Below are 13255 nucleotides of genomic sequence, written 5' to 3' on the forward strand. Positions count from 1 at the left end.
CCGAAACACTCCGAGGTTTTTTCCAAATTCTGCACACAGAGAACTGACAAGAAAACAGAAGAATGATCCCTACCTGGCCGCCTGATTACCATGAGTTCACATGGCAACCAGAAAGCTAAGAGCAGCTTATTGGTTGCCATGCATAATGAAACCGGCGCAGTAGGTCGGCTTCTTTGACAAGTCGTATTGTTTGGCTGAAACTACCTGTTGTGTCGTCTCTCTGCTGCTGCAGAGGGATGCGAATTCATTCTGCTGCAGAGTCCATATGAAGAACAACGTATGGAATCAGATTCATCTAACATCACAGGGCTGACTGGTTCCTAGCGGAGCGCTTCACTCTCAGGATGCCGGTTTGCTGCTGGTTTCCAAAAGTAGATCCTTTTCAGGCAGTGAGGAAGAAACCCTGTCTAATTTTAAGACTACACTATAAAAACACAAAATGTTCCCAAGTTTTCTAGTAAAAATCTCGTAGAAACCAAACTAACTTTCAAGTAGCTGTTCAGCAAGATTTAGTGGCTTGCTTTAAGTCAATACCTACTTAATATTGATCAAAATGAAAAAACTACTAGTTTCTCTGGCAGATTATTTGGCTAATAAGACATTTTTCCAAGTTTTAAGGTTCCATATTTTCTGCACTATAAGGCACCTAAAAACCTTCAATTTCCTCAAAAGCCGACAGTGCGCCTTATAACCCGGTGCTCCTTATATATGGACCAATATGGAGCCACAACAGGTCTAGCAGCTACGTTAAGCAGCCGCCGACTTCATTTTCCCCGTAGAAGAAGAAGCGCACGGTGCATGCTGGGATAGCTGTCAGAACGCTGGTTTGTTAATAAAGTTTGACTGACCTATCTACCTACCGTCCGTCTAGAATCAGGTCGTCTGCAGGTCATTTAGCACCACGTTCTCCACAAACATGTTGTGTGTGAACGGAGAAGGGTGACCATCGTCCGGCCACGCCCCGGCCCAGAAGGCTCACCCGCCGACCCGAGTCGGACTGTTTTGTTGACATTCTTTATGTCAACAAAGTGGCTTTAGATATTCATCCGGGTGCTTCGACTAGGGTTACCAAGGGACCAGCCCTTATTTATTTAAAGGGGGGAAGAGAGACAGTCTGCAGCGGCAGCGTGTCGGTTGGTCTGTGTTACCCAGAAAGCAGTTGGGCACAATATCACAACACCAACACCGTGAATGAAACAATGACTGGGGCAGAATACTATATAAGGTACTCGGGGACGACTTCTTTATTATTACACATCCACATTTGTAGAGTACGGAACAAATCGCGTCCCGTATCGGTTCAATACGGGACGCGCTACCGTAACTGTAGCGTCTATTCTATGCGCCTTATATATGAAAAAAGTTTTAAAATAGGCCATTCATTGACGGTGCGCCTTATAGTGCAGAAAATACGGTAAATAATCTGCTAGTTGAACGTTTTTTTTTCATCAATATTAAGGAATTAATTACTTAAAACAAGCTCTTATAACTTGCTGAAAAGTTACCTTTACGTTAGTTTTTCTTATTTCAATTGTTCTAAGTCATTATACTAGAAAACCAGACAATCAAGACTCAGTAAGATTTTGTGATTTTGCAGTGCAGGCTTAAACTTTCCTTTTTGATAAAGTATATAGTTAAGATTAGCTTAGTTTGTCCTGAGAAACTGCAGTTATGAAAACTTTAAACGACTCTGAATAACAAATTGAGCACAATGTTTGATAACTAGGATCAACTGGAATGTAAATGAACTGAACTGAATTATTTTTATAAAGAGCATTGAATTGGCTCTATAAAAGTAAATGGAGTTGAACTCCAGTGAAAGGCTTCGGATGCACGCGACATGCATTCACAGTGAGGTTTTGCACGGGGTGAAACGGTTCACAAACACGACTCTGGAGGACTCCAGAATCCTCCGCTGCAGCTCAGACGGGAGGCAGTCCGTCGGGACAAGTGCAGGAAAAATAAATAAGTGAGAGATCAGCGATGCGGCAGGCTGGCCGGGGCCCGGCCCTCGAGGAGGCGAACACATGCATTGGTACACTCTGTGCAGACTGCAGGGACCCTCACCTCCTGCCCTGGGAATGGGTCCGGCTGCTTTTGGGCGCCAACTGCACCATATGGCCGGAGTGGGTTTGTGTGTGCGTGCAAAATTTGTTGGAGGGCAGAAGGTTAGGGGCAGGGGGCTAAGGATGGGGGTGGGCAGACAGATGACAGGTTTGTCCTGACATATCAAAATTAAACAAAAAAAAAACAAAAGTTTTAACAAGGAAGAGAAAATGAGAAGCTGCAACATCGGATTTAAAACCTGCAACGATTGGAAAACGACAAGTGCAAATATCCGAGTAACTTTTCAGCAGAAGTGTTTCATATTGATGAAAAAGTTCTGGTTCCGTTGGCAGATTATTTTACTTGTTACAAGACATTTTTCCTGCTTTACAAGTGAAATAATCTGCCAGTGGAAATTTTACTTTTTCATCAATATTAGGGATTATTGACATAAACGGGAACGTCAAACTCATTTTGGTTTCGGGCCAAATCAAGATCATGAAGCCTCTTAAAGGGCCGGTTGTGCCAGAATGTATTGATAAAATCTGTTCACAAAACTGTTGCAATATCAATGAATCCTTAAATTTAAATAATTTTATTGAACATCTTTTCAGTCCCTCCAGAATTTTGTTTTTTTTTTAGTGATCTTTAGCAATAAAAATCCAAGTCTTTGTGGGATTAATTTGGAAATATATGCAATATTTGCGCTTATTTATGATAATTCTCAAGAAACTGGAGGGACTGATTGATATAATTTGGCAGTAAACAGATACAAACCGCATTAAATTTATTGATAACATGATATTTAAGCACATTTAGTGTTTGGTCTAGAATCTGGAGGGCCACATAAAAAGCTATGGCGGGCCAGATTTGGCCCACGGGCCTCGAGTTTGATACATGTGACGTAAAAGAAGTGTGCACATCTTGCTGAAAAGCTTCGAGAGGATTAGTTTTGACTGCTTTCAAACATACAAAGATATTTGCACTAGAAACTACACCAAAAACACTTTGCAGTGCAAAATCACCAGGATGACACTAAAAATGTTCTACTTCAACTTGCAGATTATCTAAAACATTTTCCACATGAGTGAAATATTCTGCCAGTGGAATTATTTTTAATGAATAAACCTAATCAGGTGTGATTTTAAGTGCATGTCTTATTTAATTGTGGGGTTTTTTTTGGCACTAGCAGAATATCAAAAACATTTTCAGGACATTTGTAATGGAAACTGACCGTCTTCTTGAGGATTTTTCCATCTTTCTCCTGTGATTTCTAAACGGAGCTTCGTTTTTTATTCATTTCCAATCTCATCTGCACCAATTTCAACAGCAAATAAACTAAAGAAAACAAAATTCAGACACACAAACCCAACGAAGCCCAGAGTATTTCCACCTCTGCATGTAAATTACTCACTAAAATAAAAAGCTGGCCTCCGTTTCCCCTCATCAAGTTTTCAACAGACTCTTCATCTCTGTAAATCCACCAAACATGTGGCGCTGCAGCTAAACCTACAAAGGTTGCTGGTTCAATTCCCAATGTGGAAACTTATTCCCACCTATCCCTCTCTCTGCCTCTGTCCGTCTTTGTTTCTGCTGTTTGTTCGCTGAGAAACGAGAACCAGCTGTCAGGCAAGAGTGTTAAATAAACAACAACATCATGCCAACACACACACACACACACACACACACACACACACACACACACACACACACACACACACACACACACACACAGCATCCATCCCATTGTGTGCACGCCGCCGGCTACATCATCTATTTATAAGAATGAGGTTTGCTGGACGAGCAGACCGCTCACTAACCCAGAAACACGTTCACCCGAGTCTCACACACGCAGTGCTCATCCAGCGGACACACACACACACACACAGACACACACACACACACACGTTTGAGGCGTTTTCCAGCTATTAAAGCTCCCGCTTCTCTGCGACAGCACTCACAGTTAGCGTTACCCGGCGCTGGTTAGCTTCTTAGCGTTATTTGTGAAGGTTCAGATTGTTTTAAAACACACTTTCTCTGTGAGAAATGGCTTTGATTTATGAATGAAACGGCATTAACACACACGTCTTCACTTATAAATAAGTGAAGCAGCTGCAGCTTGTTGTTCAGAGGAGAGACGCACCATCATCGGCAGGTAAACTTTTTTTCTTTACAGCTTTTAAGTCGAGCTGCAAAACCGGCAGAGTCTGTGTTTGTTTCAGCGGGTCGACTGCATCCGGGAGGGACTCAGAGTAGAGCCGCTGCTCCTCCACGTAGAGAGGAGCCAGTTGAGGCTCGGGCATCTGGTCAGGATGCCTCCTGGACGCCTCCCTGGTGAGGTGTTCCGGGCACGTCCCACCGGGAGGAGGCCTCGGGGAAGACCCAGGACACGTTGGAGGGATTACGTCTCTCGGCTGGCCTGGGAACGCCTTGGGATTCCCCCGGAGGAGCTGGAAGAAGTGGCTGGGGAGAGGGAAGTCTGGGCCTCCCTTCTGAAGCTGCTGCCCCCGTGACCCGACCCCGGATAAGAGGAAGAAAATGGATGGATGGATGGATGGACTGCACACGGCGCAAAAACACTAAACCTTGTAAAGTAGATTTAAAATGAGGCTGAATTTAAAAGCAAATGGTTCTACCAGTTATGGAACAAAAGTTTGATTCCTTTCCTGATTACAAATAGGTTCAGGATAAAAAGACATGGATGCAAACTGCAAACTACAGAGCGATTCAAGACAGAATTACTTTAAATTTTCCATTAAAAGAAGCATTTTTCTAATCACTAGGAGTCGATTGCTGCCATCCGATCAAAACATCCAGAATCTTTCATCCCACTTCAAAACATTTCTGCTCAAAACGCTGCAAAAACCTTAACAACTAATTTTGATCCAGCTTTTAGGGAAAAATATGCTAGTAGACTTTAAATGAGACAAAAACTAAATCATTCCTTAATATTGATGAAAAAGTTATAGATAAATTGTCCCTGAAGTTATAAACGATAAACGATAATATTTTTGATTTGAGGCCATTTTCAAGTAATAATGGTTAAAGTTTATTCATGTCAAAGACGAATAAACTTTAAATTCTACTCAACATTTAACACTGGAACTGGAAGACATTTTAAATATTCAAAGTGAACAAAAATAAATAAATAAAACAATGAATAAAATGAATTACTGTCCTTCAACAAAGCTGAGACCAAAGCAGAAGACTGAAGACTTTTATCATCCAGTTTTTTATAGAAAGAGAGAAAAGAGAAAAACAATAAATCATACAAATGGAAATTATTTCGTTTCTTTGAATTTATCATGCAGTAACTTGATTTGCTGCTCATTGCGACAGATCTATTCCTAAGTTAGTTTTGTCGTATTTTAAGATTTTTGTACAAGAAACTCAACCAAAAATACTTTTGTGTTTTTCCAGTGCAGCAGCAAGAGCTGGATCTGAGCGGAGATCAGCAGAGAAAACGAGAGGGGGAAAGAGACAAGCGGGGCAATGAGGCTGCTGAAGTCCCGGGGGAGACCAGCAGAGGGGGGTCTGGGGCCCAAGGGAGGCCCAAGAGCAAGCTGTGAGAGGCGGGTACCTCCAGCACAACGTTCCCCCCCTCCTCCCTCCCTTCTGGAGGACGGGATCCTGGACAGCCCCCTCACTCACAGCTCCTAAACCCCCCGATGAGAGGAGAACATGCACACACACATGGAAGAGACGTCCCCTGGGGGCGGTACGGAGCGGTGCAGAACACCTGGACCTGCCATTACTGACACACTCAGGGATTAGAGGCACAGACGGCGGGAGGCATGGAGAGGGAGAACGCACACTGGGATGCACGCAGCATCCAGAAAGTAATCTGCATAAACACTCACAGGCACGAAATAATGACAACTACAGCAAAAATGAGCAGGCAGAACCAGGGAGGTTCCTCTGGAGAGCACAAACCGGGCTGCACCGTGTGGGTCAGGAAGATTTTTCAGATCAGGAGCCATTAAAAAGCTCAGCCAAGGTTAAAAACACTTGGATTTCCACACAATAACTGGCGATTTTAATAGAGAAAATATGTCTTAATATACATTAATATGCACAATCATCTTACAACTACACTGCAAAAACACAAAACATAACCAAGAGCTTTAGGTCTCATTTCTAAAGCAAATATCTTGAATTAAGACCAAACTAACTTAAAGTAACTTTCTTAGCAAGATGTAGGATCTTGATTTAGGTTATTCCTTAATATTTATTAAAAACTTATAGCTCAATTGGCAAATTAATTCACTCAGAAGATGGAAAAATGTCTTGTTATAAGTGAAATAATCTGGCAGTGGAATAATATCAGATTATTACCATCTATAGCTCAGGTTTAAGCATTGACAAAGACATCAGATTCAACTGCAGTAGATTAGAAAAGTTTTATAAATATAAAAAAGGTGCAAAAAACCCATAGGAATTTATTCTTGTGAATTTTATAGCTATTTATATGAAACTAAGTTAAAATAGACTAATCTTTGATAAGCTAATATTTGCTAAATTAAGCTAATTTCATGCAAACATTTAGCTAAGCTAAATTGAGCTAAGTAGATGCTAAGCTACAGTAAGTCAACATAAACAAAGCTAACTTAAAGCAACATAAGCTAGCATACATCAGTGCCTTGTTTATGTAGGATAAGCTAATGTCAGTCATTAAACTACTGGTTGTATCTGCTACAACCAGAGATGTGAACATAATTGAGGGTTTGAATGCAGATCTTCCCAAAACTAAAACAAATTAAGTTAAATTTTTAGCTACATTTAAAATGTATTTAACCCCGAGGCTACCCTACGCTAAGCTAAATCAAGCTAAGACAAAACAAGCTAAGCTAAACTAGCTGTTTTAAAGCATAACGACATTTCACTCGTTTTCTGTTTCAAGGTCAATTCTTGCTGTAATACACAAAAAAACATGAATAATAATTTGGATTCAATAAAAACCTGTAAATGCAGGAATCCACCGTCTGTTAGTTTAACTTAAAGCTCTGAAACGTGCATTAAACATCATCACTCCAATGTTTGATCCCTGATTACAGTTATCTGCGTGCATCCAGTCTGCAGGAGTTTCTCATTATTACATGTAAATAAATGTAGAATAGAGAATAACTGTCAGCGGAAACTGGATGTTTGCTTAAGCGCCATTTGCTTTGTGAATCAGATGGAGAAGATAGTGAGAAAACGTGCAAAAGCTGAACTAAACCAGCTTCATTTTAGAGTGTTACAGATGCATCTTCACTGCTTTAAAGGTTTTAAAATCTGTGATGAAAAGAGCTGCAACTTAATACCATCAACTATCACTATGTGCCATTTCTTACTTTTTAAGATGCAAACAGTGCAAAATAAAGTTGAATCTGGTTGCATTTCTTGGTATAATGTATGAATATTAAATGCAGCTTATTTTTGTAGTATATATTTTTAATAAAAAATTTTTTTTTCTTTTAATATTTTATATATATTTTTTTAATCCACAAAATTTTGTTTTTATGATATGTTTATAAATCACCATTTTATTTTTATATATATTTATATTCTTTATTTAATTTTTATATTTTTATTAATTTTATTACATCACTTTCTTTTTTAATTATTTTTATTTTTTTACCCCAAGATTTATTTCTAACGGTATAGATTTTTATAAAAAATTTTTTGATTGATTATTTATATTTTTAATGTTTTTTTGTAGGCAAAATCTCATTTTTTAATGATTTATGTTGTATTACTTAAATATCCCTTCATCTCCCTGCTAGTAATAAACAAAAATCCAGCAAAATGTTATGTTTTCATTTAGTGCAACAACATTACAAACATTTCACTGCATGTTGCAATGTTTTCAGCATTAATTCCAGTGTCAGGCTAAGTCAAGAGGGGAATATTCCTAAGTGTTGGGATCAATACGTTGCAGGAGAAGCAGGGGTTTCGAGGCAAACCGGCCAGAAAAGAGGCTCATGTGAATTAAAGACCCCACAGCGTCTGCAACAAAAAGGAGTGCTCAAACACACTGGGAGGGGTGCAAAGAAAGAAACAAAGGTGGATTTAGTTGGAGGAAAAAATCTGTGTGTGACCAGAAGCAAGATCAAAGGGGGAGAGGTCGACGGGACGGAGCGAGAGTAAGACCAGGGGGTCCCGTAATTACAACATGCAACCTTTGAGCTGCGATTCTGTGTGCGCGCAGGTATAGGGCAGGCATGTGGTTGGGGAACAAAGCAGGGTTTTTAGGCTAAAACGCTACGCAGACAAAGACACACACCTTCCTCTTCACTGCAACTTTTACACAAGAACAAGAAATGAAGCCACAAATGAACAGGAACATGAACAGAATGCAGGAAACACCTGAGGACTGGTAGCTCAGACTAAAATCTTACCAAAATATAAACTCTTTCAGAGTTTATATTTTGTCAGGGTAGTGTTTTTTTAGACAGAGAAACTGTGAATGGAAATAACTGATTTCTACTCAATGGTCACAATGTTTGCACAATAATATGCAGACTGACTGAAATGCCTTGGCAGAGGAACATCAACATGTAGCAGGAAAGGCAGGAATAGAGAAGATCACAGCTTCTCCATGCAAATGGAGAGGCTTCAAATCCTTTTTTCCTTTTAAGCAGCCAAATCTTATTTTATATTTTGACCTCTGAATCATTCAGGTACAAAAAGGTTCCTTAGCTCCAGGGATGAACCACTGCTGTGTCGACGCATTTATAATTTAGCAAAGAACTGAGCATAGGTTGGATTTTTAAGCTCTTTGTTGCCAGCAGTCTGCCAAAAAGCCTGTTTTTGTTTTGTTTGTTTTTTTTTAGCTGAAAGGAAAACATGAAAAATCTGAAATATAATACAGTCTAAATAGGATTTTAGCTGCAACAAGGACAGTTACTAACTGAAAACTTGGCATACAAAATCATGCAACTCCTTTTTTATTTTAAAACAGACAGAAATACTGTAACAAAATCAGTTTTAGTGTTGGACCAAGTGCACATTTTTTTACCCAGAAACAGCAAGAATTGACCTTGAAACATAAAAAGAGTGAAATGTCGTTACGCTTTAAAACAGCTAGTTTAGCTTGATTTAGCTTAGCGTAGCGTAGCCTCGGGGTTAAATACATTTTAAATGTAGCTAAAAATGTAACTTAATTTGTTTTAGTTTTGGGAAGATCTGCATTCAAACCCTCAATTATGTTCACATCTCTGATTGTAGCAGATACAACCAGTAGTTTAATGACTGACATTAGCTTATCCTACATAAACAAGGCACTGATGTATGCTAGCTAATGTTGCTTTAAGTTAGCTTTGTTTATGTTGACTTATTGTAGCTTAGCATCTAATTAGCTCAACATAGCTTAGCTAAATGTTTGCCTACATTGTCTTGCTTGAAATTAGCTTAATTTAGCAAATATTATCTTATCAAAGATTAGTCTATTTTAACTTAGTTTCATATAAAGAGTTATAAAATTCACCAGAATGAATTCCTATGGGTTTTTTGCACCTTTTTTATATTTATAAAACTTTTCTACACTCAAAAGTTCATATTAAATCCACATTAAAGCTGCAGAAGGTAACTTTTTATTGTTTTGTGTGTTTTTTTTACATTTGTTGAAACTATCACTATGATCTGACAGAATAATACGAAAGATAATCTGAAAACTAAAATCAATCCCTAATCTACTGCAGTTGAATCTGATGTCTTTGTCAATGCTAAAACCTGAGCTATAGATGGTAATAATCTGATATTATTCCAAATATACTTGTCTTGTATGTCAATAGGTGCTGTAATCTGTCTAAATGAGGTTTGCACACAAAGTCTCTCAGATCCAGTTTTAGGTTTTCTATGAAGTTCCTTTTATCCCATTTTTGAAAAGATTTTTTATATTTGGACAACCTGTTTAATTTTTGAAAACCCAGAACAACATGCAGTCATTCAAGTTCACAGACAGAATTGATAGAAGATTTAAAAAAAGGGAGAAGAGCCATTTAAGAAAAATAAAGAGCTTTGAGAACTATTGATCAAGACCAACAAAGATCTGCCTCAATAGAACGAAAACCCAACTGTTCATACGACGAAGGTTTAAAAGTTTTCTTAAAACCTGATGCCATAACTTGAAAATGCTTCATATAACTGCAGGCTAATGAACATGTAACTATGGCGGCGTTGCTTTTAGCCGCGTCTGTTTAAGTGGCTGATTTTGTTTTAAAGCTTTTTTATTCTTTTCTCCAGCATCATTCATGCAAACACCTGCACTGCTGCTGATGCTCCACCTGCAGGAGATTTGTCTCCCTGAGCCGATTCCTCCTCCGTCTCTCCCATCTCCTCTACCCGCCCCACCCGCGCCGCTGTTCCTCCCCCGCCTCCCCCCCTCTGCGGAGGAACAAGCTAAAAGCACAAGCATGCCCCAAAATTAATTTAAACGGAGGAATTAAATTAAAAGCGAAGCCTCGGGAGTTTTATTATGTACTAATGTTTGAACTGCTAACTTGGATTGTATTACTAAAATATGAATAATTAAGGAGTGGTGGGGGCTGATGTTACATCAGGAAAGATGAGTGGAAACGTATCAGGCTGCAGGAAGGGATTTAATGGGAAATGGTTTCACTTCAGCTGCATCGGATGGCTGTTTGTCATGCAAATTCCTGCAACCTGACGTTCCTGAACAAAAACTGCTTCATTACAGTTTTAATTAAAAAAAAAAGAACAAAGTAAAACATTTTAGAGCATATTAGGAAGTGGCTGCAGCTCCAAACAACCGTCTGACCATAAACACTGAAATCTGTCCAAAAATAATTTCCACAAAGCAAAACCTGAAGGATTTCAAGAGATCTACAAGGAAAACTTAGAAAAACTGCAACTGAGGTTGATTTAAGTGGAAAAGTTTAGGTTTAAAAGAATTAAATGGATTAACTATGATTTTATGTGCAGTCTGGTGCACAAGTTTGAATTTATTACACATTTTTTTCTCAATTCTAACAAGTTCATTATTCACCCTGTAGCGTTACATTCAGTTTAACCCAAAACTATTCACACATCTGATGGATTTAGGTTTAAATTAATGTTTTAACTTGAATTTGAAGCCAGATTAGAGTTTCAGTAAGTGGCTCAGCGTAACGTGAATCTGACAGAGAAACTGAAGGGTTATGGCAGCAGACCTCTGAAACTTCAAATACTTGGTGCTGATCACCAAAGACAATATGTGGGAATAACAGAGGGAAAATGCACAGATGTGATCAGTAATTAGAAGACAGATTGGAAAGCCGAGATGCCAATAAGGACTTTTAAACTGAGGAACAACATGGGATTAAAGAATCTGGCACACAGCTTTTATGAAAATGAATACTCCCTCCATGTTGTTGTAAAATCTTTTCATGTAGGACAGATATGGAAAAATTTGGGCAAATAACTAAATAGAAAGCTTGATAGGGTCTCAGTGAAAGCTGAGTCTGTTAGCATAGCCACTGATGTCAGGGTGATTGACAGCGCTAAGACCCGCCTCCTGGCTCTGATTGGTTGTTTTTGGTGCATTTCTTCAGACTGTAATAGCAGTTCAGGGAAAGGCAGAGGAGATAAACCTTTTCACAGATTATCTGTCTCATATTATAAAAATATTTAAAAAACATATTTTATAAAAGTTGCATACTGCAGCTTTAACCAGTATAAAAAAACATGCAAGAAAAAAATTGGATTTCAGGAAAGAAGTAAATCAGAATCAAGATTTGCGGTGTGATGAAGACCAGGTGGAGATCTTCATCATCGTGCCCATCCGTCCAGACGATTTGGGCTCTCGGTTACTGAGAACCAATTGCTTCCTGGAGGCGTGGAGTTTTTAATTTTTACCAAATCGCTAACATTTATTTGTGAAATGCAACGTTATGAAGCTTACCGGAAATTACCTGCGATGTAAACGACCAGAGAAAAGTGCAGATCTGAATGAGGCGGCTGTTGATGTTAACTAAATATTTGGAAGAGAAGAAAACACAGATTGAACGGCTTCGTTCGCTTCCTGCACTAAAAACTACAGGCAGGAAATTAATGTCATTGTTCACAACTTCTGTTCACTGATTGGTCGGTCAAAATGGACCAGAGGGAATCCAAGTGAAAGGGAGAAAGCCCAGAATGTGAAGTGAGATTTTATTTGAGTGGAACGGTGGATCAATTAATTACATGATAAATGAGTTTTTCTCTTTTTCTGCTAAGATGGGAGATAAAAGTCTTCAGTCTGGCGCTTTGGACTCGACTCATTCTTCATTTTGTTTGTTGTTTTGTTTAATTATTTTGGATAAAAGCTGCTAAAACCAACATGAATAGTAATTTATTGGATATCCTTACTGCTGTTCTTCTGTTGCTTTGTCTGCTTTTGTTTTAAATTTACTTTATTTGTATATAACTTTGTTTATTCTTTTATGACTATGCTAAATACTACGACTGCTATTTAATGTTAATGTTCATTAGAATTTAAAGTTATTTTTCTCTGACAATCTGTTCTTGCATTATCACATGAAAACGGTCATAACGTCTGGGACACTTTATGGTTCCGACCAGAACTGAACGGCGTTCCTGTCCTGATCCCCGTCTCGCTTCACGTCTGAGGCGTTCATGTTGCACTGCAGAATTATCACTCCTCTTCTTCCTCATCCTCTTCTTCTTCTTGTGTCTCTGATGCGATTCCCCCCCGTTATCAGGCGGCGAGCAGTCAGCCCTCCCGGATCCCCTCTGCAGCTGTCACTGTCACCCCCCACCACCTCACAAACTATTCTCCGAGGACACACACACACACACACACACACACACACCAAACACCCACATGCACTGCAAACACGGCCGACTGCAAATCTCTGAACACAAAACTGCGCTCTTCTTGACTTCACAAACGTTGTTTTATCTGCTGGTTCGCAGGCCGTGCTGCTTGGCAGCCTGCAGGAGGAGGGGAACCCAAATACCCCCACAAACGCCACCACAGAACCAAACTGTCCCACCGACACTCAGATTCACCTGAGCGAACAAAGCGGCTCTCATTAGCATGAGGAAAATAAACGCAACGTGAGAGAAAAACGGGAAAAGCGATTAAATAAAGTGATTTTGGAAGATAAGCTGATGGAAGGCTGAAAAGCCCTCCGCCTCTTTTCTCCTTCCCCATTTCTTCTGTGCTGTTGTTTGTCTTATGTTGTTTATCCGTCTCGCTGCTCTCCCCAGCAAGCTCTGCTCCTGA

General features: G+C 39.3%; 1 protein-coding gene across 7 annotated transcripts in view; it reads right to left on the reverse strand.

Moving 5' to 3' along the window:
• znf423 (zinc finger protein 423) overlaps positions 1–13255 on the reverse strand; it is a 188404-nt gene that overhangs the window by 113030 nt on the left and 62119 nt on the right. The gene's annotated exons all lie outside the window — the stretch shown is intronic.

This window comes from Poecilia reticulata, chromosome 6, assembly GCF_904066995.2.
Source record: "Poecilia reticulata chromosome 6, P_reticulata-male-v2, whole genome shotgun sequence".
NCBI classification, from domain to species: domain Eukaryota; kingdom Metazoa; phylum Chordata; class Actinopteri; order Cyprinodontiformes; family Poeciliidae; genus Poecilia; species Poecilia reticulata.